Raw genomic sequence first — 23,950 nt, forward strand, 5'->3', positions numbered from 1 at the left:
AAAAGTGGAGAATGCGGGCATCGATCCCGCTACCTCTCGCATGCTAAGCGAGCGCTCTACCATTTGAGCTAATTCCCCTAGGTGGGGTCAGTCTTGCCGATTTTTCGACGTGGTCAAAAACGAAAAAAAAACAGATCATATCTGCAGTGTTAGCCTCTTTTCCCTGCCCGCCATTTAGTCGTCAAATAGCCTGGAATAGAGCTCTTTTCTTTTGAAGGCCCTACCTGGTCCTGCTCCAGTATACGTGTGAGGAGCCCTGCATGCCGAATGACGAGTTACTCAGAAATCAATGCAAATTGGTATCGCCTTGGATTGACATTCTGCTACTTTCCTCCAAGGCTGTTTTTTTTTTTTTATTCATTCTCTTCCACCCGAGCAGCAGCGTTGAGTAATCTGAGGTTCCATGGTGTAATGGTTAGCACTCTGGACTCTGAATCCAGCGATCCGAGTTCAAATCTCGGTGGGACCTGGGTTTTTGCCAGCACTGCACAAAAAAAGCTGGAATATCATGCTACTCCCTTAAAGGCCGGAGAATGGCAGTTCCTCTGGCCTTTCTCGGAGAGTGAGAAGAAAGTGGCCGGTTAGCTCAGCTGGTTAGAGCGTGGTGCTAATAATGCCAAGGTCGCGGGTTCGAGCTCCGTATTGGCCAAACTTTCACTCTCTTAGGAGTCAGATGCATTTTGGGGCTCTGCTCGGTCTCACAGAGATCAATGCAGCAGGAAGTACGTGTTATGGCAGCCGAAATAGCTCAGTTGGGAGAGCATTAGACTGAAGATCTAAAAGTCCCTGGTTCGATCCCGGGTTTCGGCAAAGCAGTGTTATAGTTCTGTTTTGGACACAAGGAGCAGGTGACCGAAACTCACCCAAAAAGCCTAGCAGCTTCACCCTTAAGTCCACCTGCTTCCACTTGACCAAAACGCTATCCTTTCTTCCAGATGGCCACGTCGCTTCTGGTGATGATTCCAATGGCCCGATCGACAGCACTCTGCTATATATTTAGCGCTTTGATGTCCCATTGCGGACGTGTCACTGAATAAAAGAAAACTGTGACTTGATAGGGCTTCTGAGGTGTTGCAATGATAAGTACTACACAGGAACCAGCAAAGCTGACGTAAGAAGTTTCGCTTTCAATCCTCACGGTGCCACCAGCTTTACAATGAAAGCCAATGTGAAAGGCATGAAAACAAAAGTGGAGAATGCGGGCATCGATCCCGCTACCTCTCGCATGCTAAGCGAGCGCTCTACCATTTGAGCTAATTCCCCTAGGTGGGGTCAGTCTTGCCGATTTTTCGACGTGGTCAAAAAAGAAAAAAAATAGATCATATCTGCTGTGTTGGCCTCTTTGCCCTGCCCGCCATTTAGTCGCCAAATAGCCTGGAATAGAGCTCTTTTCTTTTGAAGGCCCTACCTGGTCCTGCTCCAGTATACGTGTGAGGAGCCCTGCATGCCGAATGACGAGTTACTCAGAAATCAATGCAAATTGGTATCGCCTTGGATTGACATTCTGCTACTTTCCTCCAAGGCTGTTTTTTTTTTTTTATTCATTCTCTTCCACCCGAGCAGCAGCGTCGAGCAATCTGAGGTTCCAAGGTGTAATGGTTAGCACTCTGGACTCTGAATCCAGCGATCCGAGTTCAAATCTTGGTGGGACCTGGGTTTTTGCCAGCACTGCACAAAAAAAGCTGGAATATCATGCTAGTTCCTTAAAGGCCGGAGAATGGCAGTTCCTCTGGCCTTTCTCGGAGAGTGAGAAGAAAGTGGCCGGTTAGCTCAGCTGGTTAGAGCGTGGTGCTAATAATGCCAAGGTCGCGGGTTCGAGCTCAGTATTGGCCAAACTTTCACTCTCTTAGGAGTCAGATGCATTTTGGGGCTCTGCTCGGTCTCACAGAGATCAATGCAGCAGGAAGTACGTGTTATGGCAGCCGAAATAGCTCAGTTGGGAGAGCGTTAGACTGAAGATCTAAAGGTCCTTGGTTCGATCCCGGGTTTCGGCAAAGCAGTGTTATAGTTCTGTTTTGGACACAAGGAGCAGGTGACCGAAACTCACCCAAAAAGCCTAGCAGCTTCACCCTTAAGTCCACCTGCTTCCACTTGACCAAAACGCTATCCTTTCTTCCAGATGGCCACGTCGCTTCTGGTGATGATTCCAATGGCCCGATCGACAGCACTCTGCTATATATTTAGCGCTTTGATGTCCCATTGCGGACGTGTCACTGAATAAAAGAAAACTGTGACTTGATAGGGCTTCTGAGGTGTTGCAATGATAAGTACTACACAGGAACCGGCAAAGCTGACGTAAGAAGATTCGCTTTCAATCCTCACGGTGCCACCAGCTTTACAATGAAAGCCAATGTGAAAGGCATGAAAACAAAAGTGGAGAATGCGGGCATCGATCCCGCTACCTCTCGCATGCTAAGCGAGCGCTCTACCATTTGAGCTAATTCCCCTAGGTGGGGTCAGTCTTGCCGATTTTTCGACTTGGTCAAAAAAGAAAAAAAATAGATCATATCTGCTGTGTTGGCCTCTTTGCCCTGCCCGCCATTTAGTCGTCAAATAGCCTGGAATAGAGCTCTTTTCTTTTGAAGGCCCTACCTGGTCCTGCTCCAGTATACGTGTGAGGAGCCCTGCATGCCGAATGACGAGTTACTCAGAAATCAATGCAAATTGGTATCGCCTTGGATTGACATTCTGCTACTTTCCTCCAAGGCTGTTTTTTTTTTTTTATTCATTCTCTTCCACCCGAGCAGCAGCGTTGAGCAATCTGAGGTTCCATTGTGTAATGGTTAGCACTCTGGACTCTGAATCCAGCGATCCGAGTTCAAATCTCGGTGGGACCTGGGTTTTTGCCAGCACTGCACAAAAAAAGCTGGAATATCATGCTAGTTCCTTAAAGGCCGGAGAATGGCAGTTCCTCTGGCCTTTCTCGGAGAGTGAGAAGAAAGTGGCCGGTTAGCTCAGCTGGTTAGAGCGTGGTGCAAATAATGCCTAGGTCGCGGGTTCGAGCTCCGTATTGGCCAAACTTTCACTCTCTTAGGAGTCAGATGCATTTTGGGGCTCTGCTCGGTCTCACAGAGATCAATGCAGCAGGAAGTACGTGATATGGCAGCCGAAATAGCTCAGTTGGGAGAGCGTTAGACTGAAGATCTAAAGGTCCCTGGTTCGATCCCGGGTTTCGGCAAAGCAGTGTTATAGTTCTGGTTTGGACACAAGGAGCAGGTGACCGAAACTCACCCAAAAAGCCTAGCAGCTTCACCCTTAAGTCCACCTGCTTCCACTTGACCAAAACGCTATCCTTTCTTCCAGATGGCCACGTCGCTTCTGGTGATGATTCCAATGGCCCGATCGACAGCACTCTGCTATATATTTAGCGCTTTGATGTCCCATTGCGGACGTGTCACTGAATAAAAGAAAACTGTGACTTGATAGGGCTTCTGAGGTGTTGCAATGATAAGTACTACACAGGAACCGGCAAAGCTGACGTAAGAAGTTTCGCTTTCAATCCTCACGGTGCCACCAGCTTTACAATGAAAGCCAATGTGAAAGGCATGAAAACAAAAGTGGAGAATGCGGGCATCGATCCCGCTACCTCTCGCATGCTAAGCGAGCGCTCTACCATTTGAGCTAATTCCCCTAGGTGGGGTCAGTCTTGCCGATTTTTCGACGTGGTCAAAAAAGAAAAAAAATAGATCATATCTGCTGTGTTGGCCTCTTTGCCCTGCCCGCCATTTAGTCGTCAAATAGCCTGGAATAGAGCTCTTTTCTTTTGAAGGCCCTACCTGGTCCTGCTCCAGTATACGTGTGAGAAGTCCCTGCATGCCGAATGATGAGTTACTCAGAAATCAATGCAAATTGGTATCGCCTTGGATTGACATTCTGCTACTTTCCTCCAAGGCTGTTTTTTTTTTTTTATTCATTCTCTTCCACCCGAGCAGCAGCTTTGAGCAATCTGAGGTTCCATGGTGTAATGGTTAGCACTCTGGACTCTGAATCCAGCGATCCGAGTTCAAATCTCGGTGGGACCTGGGTTTTTGCCAGCACTGCACAAAAAAAGCTGGGATATCATGCTAGTTCCTTAAAGGCCGGAGAATGGCAGTTCCTCTGGCCTTTCTCGGAGAGTGAGAAGAAAGTGGCCGGTTAGCTCAGCTGGTTAGAGCGTGGTGCTAATAATGCCAAGGTCGCGGGTTCGAGCTCCGTATTGGCCAAACTTTCACTCTCTTAGGAGTCAGATGCATTTTGGGGCTCTGCTCGGTCTCACAGAGATCAATGCAGCAGGAAGTACGTGATATGGCAGCCGAAATAGCTCAGTTGGGAGAGCGTTAGACTGAAGATCTAAAGGTCCCTGGTTCGATCCCGGGTTTCGGCAAAGCAGTGTTATAGTTCTGTTTTGGACACAAGGAGCAGGTGACCGAAACTCACCCAAAAAGCCTAGCAGCTTCACCCTTAAGTCCACCTGCTTCCACTTGACCAAAACGCTATCCTTTCTTCCAGATGGCCACGTCGCTTCTGGTGATGATTCCGATGGCCCGATCGACAGCACTCTGCTATATATTTAGCGCTTTGATGTCCCATTGCGGACGTGTCACTGAATAAAAGAAAACTGTGACTTGATAGGGCTTCTGAGGTGTTGCAATGATAAGTACTACACAGGAACCGGCAAAGCTGACGTAAGAAGTTTCGCTTTCAATCCTCACGGTGCCACCAGCTTTACAATGAAAGCCAATGTGAAAGGCATGAAAACAAAAGTGGAGAATGCGGGCATCGATCCCGCTACCTCTCGCATGCTAAGCGAGCGCTCTACCATTTGAGCTAATTCCCCTAGGTGGGGTCAGTCTTGCCGATTTTTCGACGTGGTCAAAAAAGAAAAAAACTAGATCATATCTGCTGTGTTGGCCTCTTTGCCCTGCCCGCCATTTAGTCGTCAAATAGCCTGGAATAGAGCTCTTTTCTTTTGAAGGCCCTACCTGGTCCTGCTCCAGTATACGTGTGAGGAGCCCTGCATGCCGAATGACGAGTTACTCAGAAATCAATGCAAATTGGTATCGCCTTGGATTGACATTCTGCTACTTTCCTCCAAGGCTGTTTTTTTTTTTTATTCATTCTCTTCCAGCCGAGCAGCAGCATTGAGCAATCTGAGGTTCCATGGTGTAATGGTTAGCACTCTGGACTCTGAATCCAGCGATCCGAGTTCAAATCTCGGTGGGACCTGGGTTTTTGCCAGCTCTGCACAAAAAAAGCTGGAATATCATGCTAGTTCCTTAAAGGCCGGAGAATGGCAGTTCCTCTGGCCTTTCTCGGTAAGTGAGAAGAAAGTGGCCGGTTAGCTCAGCTGGTTAGAGCGTGGTGCTAATAATGCCAAAGTCGCGGGTTCGAGCTCCGTATTGGCCAAACTTTCACTCTCTTAGGAGTCAGATGCATTTTGGGGCTCTGCTCGGTCTCACAGAGATCAATGCAGCAGGAAGTACGTGTTATGGCAGCCGAAATAGCTCAGTTGGGAGAGCGTTAGACTGAAGATCTAAAGGTCCCTGGTTCGATCCCGGGTTTCGGCAAAGCAGTGTTATAGTTCTGTTTTGGACACAAGGAGCAGGTGACCGAAACTCACCCAAAAAGCCTAGCAGCTTCACCCTTAAGTCCACCTGCTTCCACTTGACCAAAACGCTATCCTTTCTTCCAGATGGCCACGTCGCTTCTGGTGATGATTCCAATGGCCCGATCGACAGCACTCTGCTATATATTTAGCGCTTTGATGTCCCATTGCGGACGTGTCACTGAATAAAAGAAAACTGTGACTTGATAGGGCTTCTGAGGTGTTGCAATGATAAGTACTACACAGGAACCGGCAAAGCTGACGTAAGAAGTTTCGCTTTCAATCCTCACGGTGCCACCAGCTTTACAATGAAAGCCAATGTGAAAGGCATGAAAACAAAAGTGGAGAATGCGGGCATCGATCCCGCTACCTCTCGCATGCTAAGCGAGCGCTCTACCATTTGAGCTAATTCCCCTAGGTGGGGTCAGTCTTGCCGATTTTTCGACGTGCTCAAAAAAGAAAAAAAACAGATCATATCTGCTGTGTTGGCCTCTTTGCCCTGCCCGCCATTTAGCCGTCAAATAGCCTGGAATAGAGCTCTTTTCTTTTGAAGGCCCTACCTGGTCCTGCTCCAGTATACGTGTGAGGAGCCCTGCATGCCGAATGACGAGTTACTCAGAAATCAATGCAAATTGGTATCGCCTTGGATTGACATTCTGCTACTTTCCTCCAAGGCTGTTTTTTTTTTTTTATTCATTCTCTTCCAGCCGAGCAGCAGCATTGAGCAATCTGAGGTTCCATGGTGTAATGGTTAGCACTCTGGACTCTGAATCCAGCGATCCGAGTTCAAATCTCGGTGGGACCTGGGTTTTTGCCAGCTCTGCACAAAAAAAGCTGGAATATCATGCTAGTTCCTTAAAGGCCGGAGAATGGCAGTTCCTCTGGCCTTTCTCGGAGAGTGAGAAGAAAGTGGCCGGTTAGCTCAGCTGGTTAGAGCGTGGTGCTAATAATGCCAAAGTCGCGGGTTCGAGCTCCGTATTGGCCAAACTTTCACTCTCTTAGGAGTCAGATGCATTTTGGGGCTCTGCTCGGTCTCACAGAGATCAATGCAGCAGGAAGTACGTGTTATGGCAGCCGAAATAGCTCAGTTGGGAGAGCGTTAGACTGAAGATCTAAAGGTCCCTGGTTCGATCCGGGGTTTCGGCATAGCAGTGTTATAGTTCTGTTTTGGACACAAGGAGCAGGTGACCGAAACTCACCCAAAAAGCCTAGCAGCTTCACTCTTAAGTCCACCTGCTTCCACTTGACCAAAACGCTATCCTTTCTTCCAGATGGCCACGTCGCTTCTGGTGATGATTCCAATGGCCCGATCGACAGCACTCTGCTATATATTTAGCGCTTTGATGTCCCATTGCGGACGTGTCACTGAATAAAAGAAAACTGTGACTTGATAGGGCTTCTGAGGTGTTGCAATGATAAGTACTACACAGGAACCGGCAAAGCTGACGTAAGAAGTTTCGCTTTCAATCCTCACGGTGCCACCAGCTTTACAATGAAAGCCAATGTGAAAGGCATGAAAACAAAAGTGGAGAATGCGGGCATCGATCCCGCTACCTCTCGCATGCTAAGCGAGCGCTCTACCATTTGAGCTAATTCCCCTAGGTGGGGTCAGTCTTGACGATTTTTCGACGTGGTCAAAAAAGAAAAAAAACAGATCATATCTGCTGTGTTGGCCTCTTTGTCCTGCCCGCCATTTAGCCGTCAAATAGCCTGGAATAGAGCTCTTTTCTTTTGAAGGCCCTACCTGGTCCTGCTCCAGTATACGTGTGAGGAGCCCTGCATGCCGAATGACGAGTTACTCAGAAATCAATGCAAATTGGTATCGCCTTGGATTGACATTCTGCTACTTTCCTCCAAGGCTGTTTTTTTTTTTTTATTCATTCTCTTCCACCCGAGCAGCAGCGTTGAGCAATCTGAGGTTCCATGGTGTAATGGTTAGCACTCTGGACTCTGAATCCAGCGATCCGAGTTCAAATCTCGGTGGGACCTGGGTTTTTGCCAGCACTGCACAAAAAAAGCTGGAATATCATGCTAGTTCCTTAAAGGCCGGAGAATGGCAGTTCCTCTGGCCTTTCTCGGAGAATGAGAAGAAAGTGGCCGGTTAGCTCAGCTGGTTAGAGCGTGGTGCTAATAATGCCAAGGTCGCGGGTTCGAGCTCCGTATTGGCCAAACTTTCACTCTCTTAGGAGTCAGATGCATTTTGGGGCTCTGCTCGGTCTCACAGAGATCAATGCAGCAGGAAGTACGTGTTATGGCAGCCGAAATAGCTCAGTTGGGAGAGCGTTAGACTGAAGATCTAAAGGTCCCTGGTTCGATCCGGGGTTTCGGCATAGCAGTGTTATAGTTCTGTTTTGGACACAAGGAGCAGGTGACCGAAACTCACCCAAAAAGCCTAGCAGCTTCACCCTTAAGTCCACCTGCTTCCACTTGACCAAAACGCTATCCTTTCTTCCAGATGGCCACGTCGCTTCTGGTGATGATTCCAATGGCCCGATCGACAGCACTCTGCTATATATTTAGCGCTTTGATGTCCCATTGCGGACGTGTCACTGAATAAAAGAAAACTGTGACTTGATAGGGCTTCTGAGGTGTTGCAATGATAAGTACTACACAGGAACCGGCAAAGCTGACGTAAGAAGTTTCGCTTTCAATCCTCACGGTGCCACCAGCTTTACAATGAAAGCCAATGTGAAAGGCATGAAAACAAAAGTGGAGAATGCGGGCATCGATCCCGCTACCTCTCGCATGCTAAGCGAGCGCTCTACCATTTGAGCTAATTCCCCTAGGTGGGGTCAGTCTTGCCGATTTTTCGACGTGGTCAAAAAAGAAAAAAAACAGATCATATCTGCTGTGTTGGCCTCTTTGCCCTGCCCGCCATTTAGCCGTCAAATAGCCTGGAATAGAGCTCTTTTCTTTTGAAGGCCCTACCTGGTCCTGCTCCAGTATACGTGTGAGGAGCCCTGCATGCCGAATGACGAGTTACTCAGAAATCAATGCAAATTGGTATCGCCTTGGATTGACATTCTGCTACTTTCCTCCAAGGCTGTTTTTTTTTTTTTATTCATTCTCTTCCACCCGAGCAGCAGCGTTGAGCAATCTGAGGTTCCATGGTGTAATGGTTAGCACTCTGGACTCTGAATCCAGCGATCCGAGTTCAAATCTCGGTGGGACCTGGGTTTTTGCCAGCACTGCACAAAAAAAGCTGGAATATCATGCTAGTTCCTTAAAGGCCGGAGAATGGCAGTTCCTCTGGCCTTTCTCGGAGAATGAGAAGAAAGTGGCCGGTTAGCTCAGCTGGTTAGAGCGTGGTGCTAATAATGCCAAGGTCGCGGGTTCGAGCTCCGTATTGGCCAAACTTTCACTCTCTTAGGAGTCAGATGCATTTTGGGGCTCTGCTCGGTCTCACAGAGATCAATGCAGCAGGAAGTACGTGTTATGGCAGCCGAAATAGCTCAGTTGGGAGAGCGTTAGACTGAAGATCTAAAGGTCCCTGGTTCGATCCGGGGTTTCGGCATAGCAGTGTTATAGTTCTGTTTTGGACACAAGGAGCAGGTGACCGAAACTCACCCAAAAAGCCTAGCAGCTTCACCCTTAAGTCCACCTGCTTCCACTTGACCAAAACGCTATCCTTTCTTCCAGATGGCCACGTCGCTTCTGGTGATGATTCCAATGGCCCGATCGACAGCACTCTGCTATATATTTAGCGCTTTGATGTCCCATTGCGGACGTGTCACTGAATAAAAGAAAACTGTGACTTGATAGGGCTTCTGAGGTGTTGCAATGATAAGTACTACACAGGAACCGGCAAAGCTGACGTAAGAAGTTTCGCTTTCAATCTTCACGGTGCCACCAGCTTTACAATGAAAGCCAATGTGAAAGGCATGAAAACAAAAGTGGAGAATGCGGGCATCGATCCCGCTACCTCTCGCATGCTAAGCGAGCGCTCTACCATTTGAGCTAATTCCCCTAGGTGGGGTCAGTCTTGACGATTTTTCGACGTGGTCAAAAAAGAAAAAAAACAGATCATATCTGCTGTGTTGGCCTCTTTGCCCTGCCCGCCATTTAGCCGTCAAATAGCCTGGAATAGAGCTCTTTTCTTTTGAAGGCCCTACCTGGTCCTGCTCCAGTATACGTGTGAGGAGCCCTGCATGCCGAATGACGAGTTACTCAGAAATCAATGCAATTGGTATCGCCTTGGATTGACATTCTGCTACTTACCTCCAAGGCTGTTTTTTTTTTTTTATTCATTCTCTTCCACCCGAGCAGCAGCGTTGAGCAATCTGAGGTTCCATGGTGTAATGGTTAGCACTCTGGACTCTGAATCCAGCGATCCGAGTTCAAATCTCGGTGGGACCTGGGTTTTTGCCAGCACTGCACAAAAAAAGCTGGAATATCATGCTAGTTCCTTAAAGGCCGGAGAATGGCAGTTCCTCTGGCCTTTCTCGGAGAATGAGAAGAAAGTGGCCGGTTAGCTCAGCTGGTTAGAGCGTGGTGCTAATAATGCCAAGGTCGCGGGTTCGAGCTCCGTATTGGCCAAACTTTCACTCTCTTAGGAGTCAGATGCATTTTGGGGCTCTGCTCGGTCTCACAGAGATCAATGCAGCAGGAAGTACGTGTTATGGCAGCCGAAATAGCTCAGTTGGGAGAGCGTTAGACTGAAGATCTTAAGGTCCCTGGTTCGATCCCGGGTTTCGGCAAAGCAGTGTTATAGTTCTGTTTTGGACACAAGGAGCAGGTGACCGAAACTCACCCAAAAAGCCTAGCAGCTTCACCCTTAAGTCCACCTGCTTCCACTTGACCAAAACGCTATCCTTTCTTCCAGATGGCCACGTCGCTTCTGGTGATGATTCCAATGGCCTGATCGACAGCACTCTGCTATATATTTAGCGCTTTGATGTCCCATTGCGGACGTGTCACTGAATAAAAGAAAACTGTGACTTGATAGGGCTTCTGAGGTGTTGCAATGATAAGTACTACACAGGAACCGGCAAAGCTGACGTAAGAAGTTTCGCTTTCAATCCTCACGGTGCCACCAGCTTTACAATGAAAGCCAATGTGAAAGGCATGAAAACAAAAGTGGAGAATGCGGGCATCGATCCCGCTAGCTCTCGCATGCTAAGCGAGCGCTCTACCATTTGAGCTAATTCCCCTAGGTGGGGTCAGTCTTGCCGATTTTTCGACGTGGTCAAAAACGAAAAAAAACAGATCATATCTGCTGTGTTGGCCTCTTTGCCCTGCCCGCCATTTAGCCGTCAAATAGCCTGGAATAGAGCTCTTTTCTTTTGAAGGCCCTACCTGGTCCTGCTCCAGTATACGTGTGAGGAGCCCTGCATGCCGAATGACGAGTTACTCAGAAATCAATGCAAATTGGTATCGCCTTGGATTGACATTCTGCTACTTTCCTCCAAGGCTGTTTTTTTTTTTTTTATTCATTCTCTTCCACCCGAGCAGCAGCGTTGAGCAATCTGAGGTTCCATGGTGTAATGGTTAGCACTCTGGACTCTGAATCCAGCGATCCGAGTTCAAATCTCGGTGGGACCTGGGTTTTTGCCAGCACTGCACAAAAAAAGCTGGAATATCATGCTAGTTCCTTAAAGGCCGGAGAATGGCAGTTCCTCTGGCCTTTCTCGGAGAATGAGAAGAAAGTGGCCGGTTAGCTCAGCTGGTTAGAGCGTGGTGCTAATAATGCCAAGGTCGCGGGTTCGAGCTCCGTATTGGCCAAACTTTCACTCTCTTAGGAGTCAGATGCATTTTGGGGCTCTGCTCGGTCTCACAGAGATCAATGCAGCAGGAAGTACGTGTTATGGCAGCCGAAATAGCTCAGTTGGGAGAGCGTTAGACTGAAGATCTAAAGGTCCCTGGTTCGATCCGGGGTTTCGGCATAGCAGTGTTATAGTTCTGTTTTGGACACAAGGAGCAGGTGACCGAAACTCACCCAAAAAGCCTAGCAGCTTCACCCTAAAGTCCACCTGCTTCCACTTGACCAAAACGCTATCCTTTCTTCCAGATGGCCACGTCGCTTCTGGTGATGATTCCAATGGCCCGATCGACAGCACTCTGCTATATATTTAGCGCTTTGATGTCCCATTGCGGACGTGTCACTGAATAAAAGAAAACTGTGACTTGATAGGGCTTCTGAGGTGTTGCAATGATAAGTACTACACAGGAACCGGCAAAGCTGACGTAAGAAGTTTCGCTTTCAATCCTCACGGTGCCACCAGCTTTACAATGAAAGCCAATGTGAAAGGCATGAAAACAAAAGTGGAGAATGCGGGCATCGATCCCGCTACCTCTCGCATGCTAAGCGAGCGCTCTACCATTTGAGCTAATTCCCCTAGGTGGGGTCAGTCTTGCCGATTTTTCGACGTGGTCAAAAAAGAAAAAAAACAGATCATATCTGCTGTGTTGGCCTCTTTGCCCTGCCCGCCATTTAGCCGTCAAATAGCCTGGAATAGAGCTCTTTTCTTTTGAAGGCCCTACCTGGTCCTGCTCCAGTATACGTGTGAGGAGCCCTGCATGCCGAATGACGAGTTACTCAGAAATCAATGCAAATTGGTATCGCCTTGGATTGACATTCTGCTACTTTCCTCCAAGGCTGTTTTTTTTTTATTCATTCTCTTCCAGCCGAGCAGCAGCATTGAGCAATCTGAGGTTCCATGGTGTAATGGTTAGCACTCTGGACTCTGAATCCAGCGATCCGAGTTCAAATCTCGGTGGGACCTGGGTTTTTGCCAGCTCTGCACAAAAAAAGCTGGAATATCATGCTAGTTCCTTAAAGGCCGGAGAATGGCAGTTCCTCTGGCCTTTCTCGGAGAGTGAGAAGAAAGTGGCCGGTTAGCTCAGCTGGTTAGAGCGTGGTGCTAATAATGCCAAAGTCGCGGGTTCGAGCTCCGTATTGGCCAAACTTTCACTCTCTTAGGAGTCAGATGCATTTTGGGGCTCTGCTCGGTCTCACAGAGATCAATGCAGCAGGAAATACGTGTTATGGCAGCCGAAATAGCTCAGTTGGTAGAGCGTTAGACTGAAGATCTAAAGGTCCCTGGTTCGATCCCGGGTTTCGGCAAAGCAGTGTTATAGTTCTGTTTTGGACACAAGGAGCAGGTGACCGAAACTCACCCAAAAAGCCTAGCAGCTTCACCCTTAAGTCCACCTGCTTCCACTTGACCAAAACGCTATCCTTTCTTCCAGATGGCCACGTCGCTTCTGGTGATGATTCCAATGGCCCGATCGACAGCACTCTGCTATATATTTAGCGCTTTGATGTCCCATTGCGGACGTGTCACTGAATAAAAGAAAACTGTGACTTGATAGGGCTTCTGAGGTGTTGCAATGATAAGTACTACACAGGAACCGGCAAAGCTGACGTAAGAAGTTTCGCTTTCAATACTCACGGTGCCACCAGCTTTACAATGAAAGCCAATGTGAAAGGCATGAAAACAAAAGTGGAGAATGCGGGCATCGATCCCGCTACCTCTCGCATGCTAAGCGAGCGCTCTACCATTTGAGCTAATTCCCCTAGGTGGGGTCAGTCTTGCCGATTTTTCGACGTGGTCAAAAAAGATAAAAAACAGATCATATCTGCTTTGTTGGCCTCTTTGCCCTGCCCGCCATTTAGCCGTCAAATAGCCTGGAATAGAGCTCTTTTCTTTTGAAGGCCCTACCTGGTCCTGCTCCAGTATACGTGTGAGGAGCCCTGCATGCCGAATGACGAGTTACTCAGAAATCAATGCAAATTGGTATCGCCTTGGATTGACATTCTGCTACTTTCCTCCAAGGCTGTTTTTTTTTTTTTATTCATTCTCTTCCACCCGAGCAGCAGCGTAGAGCAATCTGAGGTTCCATGGTGTAATGGTTAGCACTCTGGACTCTGAATCCAGCGATCCGAGTTCAAATCTCGATGGGACCTGGGTTTTTGCCAGCACTGCACAAAAAAAGCTGGAATATCATACTAGTTCCTTAAAGGCCGGAGAATGGCAGTTCCTCTGGCCTTTCTCGGAGAATGAGAAGAAAGTGGCCGGTTAGCTCAGCTGGTTAGAGCGTGGTGCTAATAATGCCAAGGTCGCGGGTTCGAGCTCCGTATTGGCCAAACTTTCACTCTCTTAGGAGTCAGATGCATTTTGGGGCTCTGCTCGGTCTCACAGAGATCAATGCAGCAGGAAGTACGTGATATGGCAGCCGAAATAGCTCAGTTGGGAGAGCGTTAGACTGAAGATCTAAAGGTCCCTGGTTCGATCCCGGGTTTCGGCAAAGCAGTGTTATAGTTCTGTTTTGGACACAAGGAGCAGGTGACCGAAACTCACCCAAAAAGCCTAGCAGCTTCACCCTTAAGTCCACCTGCTTCCACTTGACCAAAACGCTATCCTTTCTTCCAGATGGCCACGTCGCTTCTGGTGATGATTCCAATGGCCCGATCGACAGCACTCTGCTATATATTTAGCGCTTTGATGTCCCATTGCGGACGTGTCACTGAATAAAAGAAAACTGTGACTTGATAGGGCTTCTGAGGTGTTGCAATGATAAGTACTACACAGGAACCGGCAAAGCTGACGTAAGAAGTTTCGCTTTCAATCCTCACGGTGCCACCAGCTTTACAATGAAAGCCAATGTGAAAGGCATGAAAACAAAAGTGGAGAATGCGGGCATCGATCCCGCTACCTCTCGCTTGCGCCTGCAGCATCCCGTCTACAGAGCCAAAGTAAGCCCAAAGTAAGCCCACATGAGCCAATCACGTCTCACCTCGGTGGCTTACTTTTGACCAATAGAGTTTAACCCCTGTGGCTTACTTTTGACCAATCACGTTTGTCTTTGCGCTGACGTCATTTCGACCAATCGCGTTTCACTTCAGTGGCTTACTTTTGACCAATCGCATTTCTTTTTGCTGTGACGTATGTTTGACCAATCGCGTTTCTCCTCGATGGCTTACTTTTGACCAATCACACGACGCTTTTATTATAATCGTCATCTTTGAATCAGGTAAGCCAGATGTAACACTACTTTATTATTAGTTTATTATTAGTTTATTATACTGTGTGTATTTCTGTTAAATAATAAGTTACAATCGACAGCAAGTTAACGTTATAACAGATGTTTTCTTTATAACTTGTAAAACGGTAATGTTTCCCATGATAAATACAGAGCAACATGTCGCTAGTGATCAGAAAAGGTGGAATCATCGCCATTTGGTTAAATGATTAAACAAAATGTTCTGATATTTGTTTAGAATAATAATGCCCCCCTTCGACCTAGCAATATTGGGCCCTATAATCGCGGTGTACACTCTAAAAAGTTAACGTTACTGTACTTAAATGTACAGTTACAGTTACTTATAATGTAATTGCATGAAATACAGAGTTAAACAGTTTTTTCTTAAACATTTAATTTAGCAAATAATTCTATAATTTTAAAATAATTCTATTTTAGGTAAAACAAAGTTATATTTATAAAGACGACTGCACAAACTTTAAAAACATTTGAGTTTAACACTTGTTTATGACAATATATGATATATATTTAGTAATTAAATTGTATTGTATTTTATAATTCTATTGTAAAAATATTATAAGCATATATTGTATTTTGTTTATTTTATTACTTGTGTTTTCAGCTATATTACACAAGAGAATAGTTATATTAAATAGCTGAAGTACAAACATTTTATTTATAAAAGTCATAATGTAAAGACTTAAGAGTTTAATGTGTATATTATAACTTAATGTTTTAATTTCTGTTGTTTCTCATTTATTTATATGGATTTTAAGTTGTACTACCATGCATATATTAGGCATATGTGTAGAAAATTCACCAGAAGTCCATTTTATGGTCATGGTCATATTTACTACTGCAATAATATGGATTATCTACCTTGTTAAATTATTGTTTCACACTTAATGTAAATGTATCTTTCTGATTGCTCTAGGTAATGTTCTCTCTAATGTTTTTTTTTTTTTTTTCAGAAAAATGTACGCATACCCGATTTTCCGCCGCCAATCAGCGACATCAAGCAGACTCCTCTTGGGGCCATCTGCAGAGGCAGAGCGCCTTGTAAGCAGGGAGTCTGGAAGGGCCAAACCCAAGGAAGAGGTGCTGGCAGAGGCCACTGCTTTTGTCAGCAGCAATGGTGGAGACTCCAGTGACCAGTTTTTAGTTCTGGCTCACTGCAAGATTCAGTTTGGCAAGTACCAGGGCCAAAGATTTAGATGGCTCCTAGAGCATGCTCTGGGGTATGCGGTGTACCTGGTGCTTAGCATTTCTGATGAGAAGCTGCAGACAACACCCTTGTCAGAAAACAAACACCTGTTTCTTCAGTACACTTCCTCCATCAGGGAGATTGCAGAAGAAGTAGAGAAGTACCAGAGGAAACAGGAAATGCAAGCAGAAGCCAGGGCAAAAGGAGATACAGGGTGCTTGATGGTGGAGTTTGGTGACTTTAAGGGCCGGTCCATGAAAGATGTGTTTGAGGACCAGAGCAAGGAGGCCCAAGCCCTCATCAGGTACCTGGTTAAGGCAGATGCCAGGCCAAAAACCAACATGGCACTTTTCAAGACGTATGTCCTGAAAAGACTGGCTTCTGCTGCTGCCTCTGCACCTCCACCTGCAGCATCCAGTGTCTCTGCACCTCCACCTGCAGCATCCAGTGTCCCTGCTCCTCCACCTGCAGCCATCCAAACAGGTGTACAGCAGACTGCCACTGTGAAATCGCTGTTGGCAAGGGGCAAGCACTTGTCTCCTTCACAGCTGGCAAAAAAACTGATGTCACCTGTTAAACCCTGTAAGTAGGAGAGTGAATACTGAGCATGATACAGAATTATCCCAACAGCAGTTATATATGTGTTTATTTATTGTTATGTCAAACTTTCTGTTTCCAGATCCAAAACTGCAGTCCACTGTATCTCCTCCTACAGCAGAACCCCCAGCCAAACGTATGGCCCAAAGGCAGCTTTTTACTACTGGTAAGTAAGCACCATCGTATTGTACATTTGGCTGTGTGTATTTTTTACAGTAATATTGTAAATATAAGATTTATGCTCCAGGCACTTCCAGATCCACAGCTGAAGATGATGAAGAACTGGTGTTTGCTGCATCACAATGTGAAGCACAGCTCTTTGCAGGTGTGGCACACGACACAAATGAAAATGTTATAACAATATTTTGTGAAAACACACTAAGTATTTTTTTTTACAAAAAATAATGAATCAAATTTTTATCTACAGTACAGAGTTGTCACATCATGCCTCAAGCGGGATGCATTCTTTGAGTGCACTTCTTCAAAACCTTAAGGATGTTCAAAGGTTTTAGTGTATTTATTTGCGTTTCCGAACTAATCATTATTGAACATTCATCAGATAACTTTTCCACGTCGCTTGCTCTTCTCACTCACTCTCTTAGATGGTGGTGATTCATTGCTGTCATTATCAGCTGAGCAGTTTTTCCTTACTGTATCTGTGTGCATGCTTCATGTCTTTGTGCTTCAATAATTTATACTAATCATGCCTCATTTTACTTACTCCATTTCATATGATTCTCATTCGCAGAGAATTGTGTTAATTCCATATCCCTTTCATCAATAAAGTGCACACTAATTTCTTTGCTTCCTAACAGTACCATTCTCTTAACTTGTATTTCTAAGTATACCCATATTAATAATAATACTTATCCAAAACTATTGCTTCACTGGCTGTTCATGGGCATAATTTGTGGCACCTTACTATCAAAAGCAACAGTCATCATAATATTGTTAACCATAAATTGTTTGTTACTATTCACTCAGAGGCCTGTGCCAATCCGTCTCCATCAGCGGAAACAGCAAAAACACCAGATCTTCAACATCATCAGCCACCAGTTGAGCTTCCTGTTCACTGGAAAGATCAGCTTCCCCCTTTCCAGCATGAGTGGATCCGGAACACGGTATTTAAAACAAACTTAAAAACCGGCAAGCCAGAGCTAGTGTCCCAGCTGAAGCTTTGGTGGTATCCTCCCCAGCCCCCTCTAATTAACACGCAGCCACCTGCCTCTCCTGACCTCTTCTTCTGCCGACCACTTTTTCTGTGGATGCCGCTGAAGATGTGGTTGTTTCCACTTGTCTGTGTTCGCCTAAGCTGCGGTAAGCACAGACTAACAGCTGCTGGAATTTACCGCACGGTGCGCAAGGTCCTCGACATCGACGGCTGGTACGACCTTGCCACTGAGTATCTGGAGTGCAAGCGGTGCAAAAAGAAGTATCCTGCCTGGTCCGAGGACATCTTAGGACAGCTGGATATTGGCCACCGTAGTCAGTTCCCAGCTTTGCTGACATACAGGTAATTCATAATGCCAATATTTTAATTGTGTTAATTTTTAGCAAACAAAGCATTTCCCTGATTATAATGTTGTTTCCTTAGATACTCATGTGACAACCGGGTAGTTAGGATGATGAGGGAGAGGACACTGGGCAACAGTGTGACTCAGCTTTTCAAAAAGCTGATGGAGCAACACAGTGAGGCATGGACACAGCGAGTCTTGCAGTACCTGACTGCCTGTGAACCATTCACAAGGTCCTCCCTTGTGCAACCTCCTGTGTTTGCTGAGCCTCCCCTCTTACCTGCCATACCCAAACCTAAGTGGCTGTTAGCCGTCTATGCCAGGGATGTTCTGGGGCGACTGCACGAGGTCAAAGCCAAAATCACCTCCGTCTTTGGCTGTGTTCTAAAGATGGACTCCACAAAAAAGGTATGTTTATATCCAGACATTTGCCAGATATGGATATGTGTGCGTACATATTTAACACAGTTTTATTTTTCCTAATAGATCACAAAGAAACTTGCAGGTGCTGCTGCGGGAACAGCTGCCTGGTGCACTAATGTGGGGAACGAACACGGTCAAGTCCTTGTCTCTGTGCTGTCAGCTGCCGAGGGTCATGGACTGGACCCAATGGCGGCCGGGCTGATGAAGCGTTACCGGGAGGCAGGAGAGGCAGCCCCGAAAGTAATGTACGTGGACAGAGATTGCTGCAGTCAGCACGGCCAGTCTCCGGTGAAGATCATGTTTCGGGAGTGGGATGAGCTTGAAGTGCGCCTTGACATCTGGCATTTTATGCGCCGGTTTGCTGCAGGTGTCACGACAGAAGCTCATCCGCTCTACGGCATCTTCATGGCACGTCTGTCCACGTGCATCTTTCAGTGGGATCCAGAAGATGTGGCCGCTCTTCGCCAGGCAAAGGAAGGTGAGCTGGCGGCAAAAAAGACTGGCCACATTTCACAAACGGCTCTCAGTGCTCGCATAAACCGGAGGGAGCTAGCACTGCACTGCCGTAGGAGGACCAGAGGTGTGGAGGAGACCACCTGTCTGATTGGAAAGCTGTTGGACCATTTTGACAGCGAGCATGGGAAGGACACTCTGGGTGTTCCTCTGCTGGACCACGAACGGATCCAGCAGATATGGAAGGAACAGCAGAAGCATATACAGTGCATTCAAGACCCAGAGAACTTTCCACTGTACATGAAGACAGGGACACTGAAGAAAGGCAATGTGGAGCTGTGTTGTTACAGGTGTGCCCGTGGCTCTACATCTTTGGAGTCCTTCCACCTCCACCTAAACCGTTTTATTCCAGGTATTACATACATTTGGATCGTTTTATTTTGTAAAACATATAAGCACTGTGATAACTTCCATTGCTTTAATGTAACATTATTAAACATTTAAATAACATTTGTGATGTTATCAGCATTGACAAAGCTGTCTTGCCTGACAAGTAACTCTGTTTATAATGACAATAATTTAAATGTTAGTACATAACCTAATAACATGTTAATTAATTCTTCACATATTTTTAACTATTTTAATTTCCAGGGACCAGTGCCAGTGATGCGCATTTTCAGGCCTATCTCCTTGAGGGCTTGATGCGCTGGAATGATGACCGGATGGAAAGCACCATAAAAGGAGCATCCTCCATACGGTCATATGGCAGTGCCATGAGAGAGGCTGTGGACAGGCTTAGCCGAGCAGTCTTGGGGAAGCCCTGGGATAACCGTTATCACCCTCCTGGAGCATATACAGGCAAGAAATTCATTAACTAGTTGTTATATAAGTGATTTATTAAGCTTTAATGTACTTCACAAAATGTTTATCTAAATATTTACTTTATTATTAGTTTTATTTAATATATGTTTTTTTTATTGTTTTATTCTTTAAGGTGAATTGCTGGGAATAGAGTACCTTTACAGCCAGACCGGCAAAACCCTGACTCCGGTGCTCCAGAACCCAGAGGAGGAAGACAGGCTGGTGGAGGAAGTAGATGACGAGGATCTACAAGATGAGGGGTTCGAGGAGGAGATCATGGAGGACATCACAGTTCCAGTGCTGTATGAGGATGACCCCTGCCGTGATCTCAGTAAAAGCCCCTCATCTTCGCCTCTGCCTCAGTCCCCAGCATCACTGGCTGAGCCGTCCACATCAGCTGGTGGAGAAGGACAGCTTCCTAGCCGAGCCCCCTCAGTGCCGTCACAGCCATCCGACTCTGGAGACAGTCTCTCTGTTGAGGCTCAGGTAAGATACATTAAGAACTTAATTTGATTTAGTCTTTTTTTATTCCACATATACTAAATTTATTCTGTATTTACCAGGGAGTAGTCATTGGACCTGATGGCATTGCTGGGTGGGACAAGGTCCAGGATCTGGCTGCTTATTTGGTGGGTCTTCGTGAGGCTCCTTACCTCACTGACCTGCAGGTGACAGAGGCCATCCAGCTGTGGACAGCTCTCCTGGATGTTGATAAACAGCGCATCAACTACCAGCCTCGACATCAGCCTCAGCTGACGCATGGGCGCTTTAAGGCACCGAAGCGCTCCGGAGTCACTCCAGGTGTGGAGAGCGTCAAACGTTGTCTGATTGGACATCCTGGGGGTCCAGCACAGTGGCCTAGCACCAGCCGCTTGGTTGAGGCCATTTGTACAAAGCTGTGTGCCGTACACAAGTCCACTTCCAAGAAGGCTGGTGTTCGCACCCCCAGGTGGTCTAAAATACTGACCGATTACCACCACATCCGGGATCTGGTGCTTGGCAGTCGCAGGCTGATGGATGAAACAGTGATCCAGCTTTTTGAGCTAAACCAGAAGACGCTCATTCAGTGGTAAGCAAAGCACATTATTTTCTTTAAATTACCTGAATATTTCTAAATTAATATATATGAATAATACATATCATTTATTATCAGGTTTCAACGGAGGCAAAAGGATCAGGAAATGAGTGTACTCACTCAGGGACTGACTCCACTTAATCCAATTGCTGTGGCAGATACGCAGCTTCCTTTGCCGAGGGAAAAATTGGACGAGGCACCGTCAACATCAGGCCCCAAACACCAGTTTGTTTTTCCTCCAAATAAAGAAGGACAGGCACCTCTTCTTCGACCTGGACGAAAGTCTGCTTCAGCAACCACCACAGTTTGCTCTTTCCTGCCAGATGCCACCACGGTGTGCTCCTTCCCACCGGCCCCCACGACGGTATGCCCCATTGCACCGGCCCCTACCATGGTGTGCCCCGTCAGACCGACCTTCACCACAGTGCGTCCCATCTCGCCAGCCTCCACCACAGTGTGCCCCATCATACCAGCCTCCACCACAGTGCGCCCTATTGCGCCGGCCCCCACCACAGTGCGCCCCATTGTGTCTGCCCCCACCACGGTGTGCTCCTTTCCACCGGCCCCCAGCACGGTGTGCCCCATTGCACCACCCCCCACAGCACCAGGTGTTGTGAAGCCCATTTCAGGACCTGGATCATTGTTTGGCACACTTGTTTTTAACCCAGACATGAGTGTGTCAATGGTGATTCCATCATTTGCTGCACCAACATCCAGTACAGTCCCAGCTTCACCTGCACCTGCTGTTCCTCCACCTGCACCTGCTCCACCTGCACCTGCTGTTCCTCCACCTGCACCTGCTCCACCTGCGCCTGCTGTTCCTGTGTCCCGTTACACCCAGAGGAACAGGCGCAGACGGGAACAGGAGAAGGAAAGTGGAGTCCACAAAAGGAAGTATGTGCGTGCGGTTACTTTTAATGTTTGCAGCAAATGTGGGAAACCCAAGACTAAGGAGTTTGGCCATAGCCGATTTGGTAATGCCACATTTTGTCTGCAAACTTCAAATGGCAAATCCTTAGAGGACTGGTTGGCAGAACAGCGCCAGCAAAATAAAGGACAAACTCCAGCTCCAGAATAAAGTACAAATTGCTGTATATATTTTTGTAAATGTTACATGGGTACTCTCTCTTTCCCTCATTTTATTTAATTTTTGTGTGTTAATATGTAGCCTTTTAAAGTAGCACTTTATAGACTTTATAGACTTTTATATTACATAGGCCCACTCTTATTTTGTCTTGTGTTTACTTATTTAATTGTGTGTACTTATTTGCATTTTATGTAAAAATATATTTATATTTCTTAAAAAAATAACATTTTATACATTGCTTAAAAGCTATATTTTATCTATTACGTGCCCCCACTCTTGCATTTTATTATTTATTCATATTATTGTTTAATATATTGTGTGTATAAAAATAAATATATATATATATATAGAGTATTGTTTTTATATAATGAGTATAATAAATAAATATATTTATATATAGTATTGTTTTAATATATTATATGTGCATAATAAATAAATATATATTGTATTGTTTTTATTTATTGTATATTATAAAGTTTATATATTAAGACATGTTTTTATTTAGTTTTTTTACATTGTTTTACAATTTATATATTTGTATTCATTTTAATAAACCATTTTGCATATTACTTGTTTTTGTGTGCATTCATTTAAAGTTATTATTACATAAAGAAATATAATATATATATATATATATATATATATATATATATATATATATATATATATATATATATATGTATGTATATATATATATAGTATATATTTATAAATACATAAATATATATATATAGTATATATATATATATATATATAATATATATACATAAGCATGCATACATATGTTTAATTGAAACATTTTTATTCATTTTTAACTAACGTAATAAGCTTTTTAAGAACAATATCCACATAATAATAGTAATATCAATATAATTGCCTGTGTTACGTCAGTAAAATTTCAACAAGAGCGCAGCTGATTGGCTCCGCTGAAACCGACACTGATTGGATATTGTGTTACACAGATCCGATGTGTTCGAATCCAGCACGCAAAAAATGACATTTAGAATGACATGCAATATGCAACCAAAATACCACATTATGCACAGTCACAAAGCCGCGAACACTACTGCAAGCGAAATTTGTCGCATTTTTCCGTTTTTTGCGACTTGTTCGCTTGCGAGTGAGCGAGAAGATTGGGCCCCTTCCTATGCTAAGCGAGCGCTCTACCATTTGAGCTAATTCCCCTAGGTGGGGTCAGTCTTGCCGATTTTTCGACGTGGTCAAAAAAGAAAAAAAATAGATCATATCTGCTGTGTTGGCCTCTTTGCCCTGCCCGCCATTTAGTCGTCAAATAGCCTGGAATAGAGCTCTTTTCTTTTGAAGGCCCTACCTGGTCCTGCTCCAGTATACGTGTGAGGAGCCCTGCATGCCGAATGACGAGTTACTCAGAAATCAATGCAAATTGGTATCGCCTTGGATTGACATTCTGCTACTTTCCTCCAAGGCTGTTTTTTTTTTTTATTCATTCTCTTCCAGCCGAGCAGCAGCATTGAGCAATCTGAGGTTCCATGGTGTAATGGTTAGCACTCTGGACTCTGAATCCAGCGATCCGAGTTCAAATCTCGGTGGGACCTGGGTTTTTGCCAGCTCTGCACAAAAAAAGCTGGAATATCATGCTAGTTCCTTAAAGGCCGGAGAATGGCAGTTCCTCTGGCCTTTCTCGGAGAGTGAGAAGAAAGTGGCCGGTTAGCTCAGCTGGTTAGAGCGTGGTGCTAATAATGCCAAAGTCGCGGGTTCGAGCTCCGTATTGGCCAAACTTTCACTCTCTTAGGAGTCAGATGCATTTTGGGGCTCTGCTCGGTCTCACAGAGATCAATGCAGCAGGAAATACGTGTTATGGCAGCCGAAATAGCTCAGTTGGGAGAGCGTTAGACTGAAGATCTAAAGGTCCCTGGTTCGATCCCGGGTTTCGGCAAAGCAGTGTTATAGTTCTGTTTTGGACACAAGGAGCAGGTGACCGAAACTCACCCAAAAAGCCTAGCAGCTTCACCCTTAAGTCCACCTGCTTCCACTTGACCAAAACGCTATCCTTTCTTCCAGATGGCCACGTCGCTTCTGGTGATGATTCCAATGGCCCGATCGACAGCACTCTGCTATATATTTAGCGCTTTGATGTCCCATTGCGGACGTGTCACTGAATAAAAGAAAACTGTGACTTGATAGGGCTTCT

General features: G+C 45.8%; 1 long non-coding RNA gene and 36 other non-coding genes across 39 annotated transcripts in view; 25 read left to right on the forward strand and 12 right to left on the reverse strand.

Annotated features, from left to right (window-relative positions):
- Positions 1-23,950, reverse strand: part of LOC108182894 (uncharacterized) — a 135,706-nt gene that overhangs the window by 18,475 nt on the left and 93,281 nt on the right. The window lies entirely within an intron of this gene.
- Positions 6-78, reverse strand: trnaa-agc (transfer RNA alanine (anticodon AGC)). Its single transcript has one exon. It is a non-coding gene; the product is annotated as a tRNA-Ala (tRNA).
- Positions 398-469, forward strand: trnaq-cug (transfer RNA glutamine (anticodon CUG)). Its single transcript has one exon. It is a non-coding gene; the product is annotated as a tRNA-Gln (tRNA).
- On the forward strand, positions 738-810 carry trnaf-gaa (transfer RNA phenylalanine (anticodon GAA)). Its single transcript has one exon. It is a non-coding gene; the product is annotated as a tRNA-Phe (tRNA).
- Positions 1,191-1,263, reverse strand: trnaa-agc (transfer RNA alanine (anticodon AGC)). Its single transcript has one exon. It is a non-coding gene; the product is annotated as a tRNA-Ala (tRNA).
- Positions 1,922-1,994, forward strand: trnaf-gaa (transfer RNA phenylalanine (anticodon GAA)). Its single transcript has one exon. It is a non-coding gene; the product is annotated as a tRNA-Phe (tRNA).
- On the reverse strand, positions 2,375-2,447 carry trnaa-agc (transfer RNA alanine (anticodon AGC)). Its single transcript has one exon. It is a non-coding gene; the product is annotated as a tRNA-Ala (tRNA).
- On the forward strand, positions 2,766-2,837 carry trnaq-cug (transfer RNA glutamine (anticodon CUG)). Its single transcript has one exon. It is a non-coding gene; the product is annotated as a tRNA-Gln (tRNA).
- On the forward strand, positions 3,106-3,178 carry trnaf-gaa (transfer RNA phenylalanine (anticodon GAA)). The gene has a single exon. It is a non-coding gene; the product is annotated as a tRNA-Phe (tRNA).
- On the reverse strand, positions 3,559-3,631 carry trnaa-agc (transfer RNA alanine (anticodon AGC)). The gene has a single exon. It is a non-coding gene; the product is annotated as a tRNA-Ala (tRNA).
- trnaq-cug (transfer RNA glutamine (anticodon CUG)) lies at positions 3,951-4,022 on the forward strand. Its single transcript has one exon. It is a non-coding gene; the product is annotated as a tRNA-Gln (tRNA).
- trnaf-gaa (transfer RNA phenylalanine (anticodon GAA)) lies at positions 4,291-4,363 on the forward strand. Its single transcript has one exon. It is a non-coding gene; the product is annotated as a tRNA-Phe (tRNA).
- trnaa-agc (transfer RNA alanine (anticodon AGC)) lies at positions 4,744-4,816 on the reverse strand. The gene has a single exon. It is a non-coding gene; the product is annotated as a tRNA-Ala (tRNA).
- trnaq-cug (transfer RNA glutamine (anticodon CUG)) lies at positions 5,134-5,205 on the forward strand. The gene has a single exon. It is a non-coding gene; the product is annotated as a tRNA-Gln (tRNA).
- Positions 5,474-5,546, forward strand: trnaf-gaa (transfer RNA phenylalanine (anticodon GAA)). The gene has a single exon. It is a non-coding gene; the product is annotated as a tRNA-Phe (tRNA).
- On the reverse strand, positions 5,927-5,999 carry trnaa-agc (transfer RNA alanine (anticodon AGC)). Its single transcript has one exon. It is a non-coding gene; the product is annotated as a tRNA-Ala (tRNA).
- On the forward strand, positions 6,318-6,389 carry trnaq-cug (transfer RNA glutamine (anticodon CUG)). Its single transcript has one exon. It is a non-coding gene; the product is annotated as a tRNA-Gln (tRNA).
- Positions 6,658-6,730, forward strand: trnaf-gaa (transfer RNA phenylalanine (anticodon GAA)). Its single transcript has one exon. It is a non-coding gene; the product is annotated as a tRNA-Phe (tRNA).
- On the reverse strand, positions 7,111-7,183 carry trnaa-agc (transfer RNA alanine (anticodon AGC)). Its single transcript has one exon. It is a non-coding gene; the product is annotated as a tRNA-Ala (tRNA).
- On the forward strand, positions 7,502-7,573 carry trnaq-cug (transfer RNA glutamine (anticodon CUG)). Its single transcript has one exon. It is a non-coding gene; the product is annotated as a tRNA-Gln (tRNA).
- Positions 7,842-7,914, forward strand: trnaf-gaa (transfer RNA phenylalanine (anticodon GAA)). Its single transcript has one exon. It is a non-coding gene; the product is annotated as a tRNA-Phe (tRNA).
- Positions 8,295-8,367, reverse strand: trnaa-agc (transfer RNA alanine (anticodon AGC)). Its single transcript has one exon. It is a non-coding gene; the product is annotated as a tRNA-Ala (tRNA).
- On the forward strand, positions 8,686-8,757 carry trnaq-cug (transfer RNA glutamine (anticodon CUG)). Its single transcript has one exon. It is a non-coding gene; the product is annotated as a tRNA-Gln (tRNA).
- On the forward strand, positions 9,026-9,098 carry trnaf-gaa (transfer RNA phenylalanine (anticodon GAA)). The gene has a single exon. It is a non-coding gene; the product is annotated as a tRNA-Phe (tRNA).
- trnaa-agc (transfer RNA alanine (anticodon AGC)) lies at positions 9,479-9,551 on the reverse strand. The gene has a single exon. It is a non-coding gene; the product is annotated as a tRNA-Ala (tRNA).
- Positions 9,869-9,940, forward strand: trnaq-cug (transfer RNA glutamine (anticodon CUG)). The gene has a single exon. It is a non-coding gene; the product is annotated as a tRNA-Gln (tRNA).
- trnaf-gaa (transfer RNA phenylalanine (anticodon GAA)) lies at positions 10,209-10,281 on the forward strand. Its single transcript has one exon. It is a non-coding gene; the product is annotated as a tRNA-Phe (tRNA).
- On the forward strand, positions 11,054-11,125 carry trnaq-cug (transfer RNA glutamine (anticodon CUG)). The gene has a single exon. It is a non-coding gene; the product is annotated as a tRNA-Gln (tRNA).
- On the forward strand, positions 11,394-11,466 carry trnaf-gaa (transfer RNA phenylalanine (anticodon GAA)). The gene has a single exon. It is a non-coding gene; the product is annotated as a tRNA-Phe (tRNA).
- On the reverse strand, positions 11,847-11,919 carry trnaa-agc (transfer RNA alanine (anticodon AGC)). Its single transcript has one exon. It is a non-coding gene; the product is annotated as a tRNA-Ala (tRNA).
- On the forward strand, positions 12,235-12,306 carry trnaq-cug (transfer RNA glutamine (anticodon CUG)). The gene has a single exon. It is a non-coding gene; the product is annotated as a tRNA-Gln (tRNA).
- trnaf-gaa (transfer RNA phenylalanine (anticodon GAA)) lies at positions 12,575-12,647 on the forward strand. Its single transcript has one exon. It is a non-coding gene; the product is annotated as a tRNA-Phe (tRNA).
- On the reverse strand, positions 13,028-13,100 carry trnaa-agc (transfer RNA alanine (anticodon AGC)). Its single transcript has one exon. It is a non-coding gene; the product is annotated as a tRNA-Ala (tRNA).
- On the forward strand, positions 13,419-13,490 carry trnaq-cug (transfer RNA glutamine (anticodon CUG)). Its single transcript has one exon. It is a non-coding gene; the product is annotated as a tRNA-Gln (tRNA).
- trnaf-gaa (transfer RNA phenylalanine (anticodon GAA)) lies at positions 13,759-13,831 on the forward strand. Its single transcript has one exon. It is a non-coding gene; the product is annotated as a tRNA-Phe (tRNA).
- trnaq-cug (transfer RNA glutamine (anticodon CUG)) lies at positions 23,283-23,354 on the forward strand. Its single transcript has one exon. It is a non-coding gene; the product is annotated as a tRNA-Gln (tRNA).
- On the forward strand, positions 23,623-23,695 carry trnaf-gaa (transfer RNA phenylalanine (anticodon GAA)). Its single transcript has one exon. It is a non-coding gene; the product is annotated as a tRNA-Phe (tRNA).

The sequence above is a fragment of the Danio rerio genome, chromosome 3, assembly GCF_052040795.2.
Source record: "Danio rerio strain M-AB ecotype USA chromosome 3, GRCz13ab, whole genome shotgun sequence".
NCBI classification, from domain to species: Eukaryota; Metazoa; Chordata; class Actinopteri; order Cypriniformes; family Danionidae; genus Danio; species Danio rerio.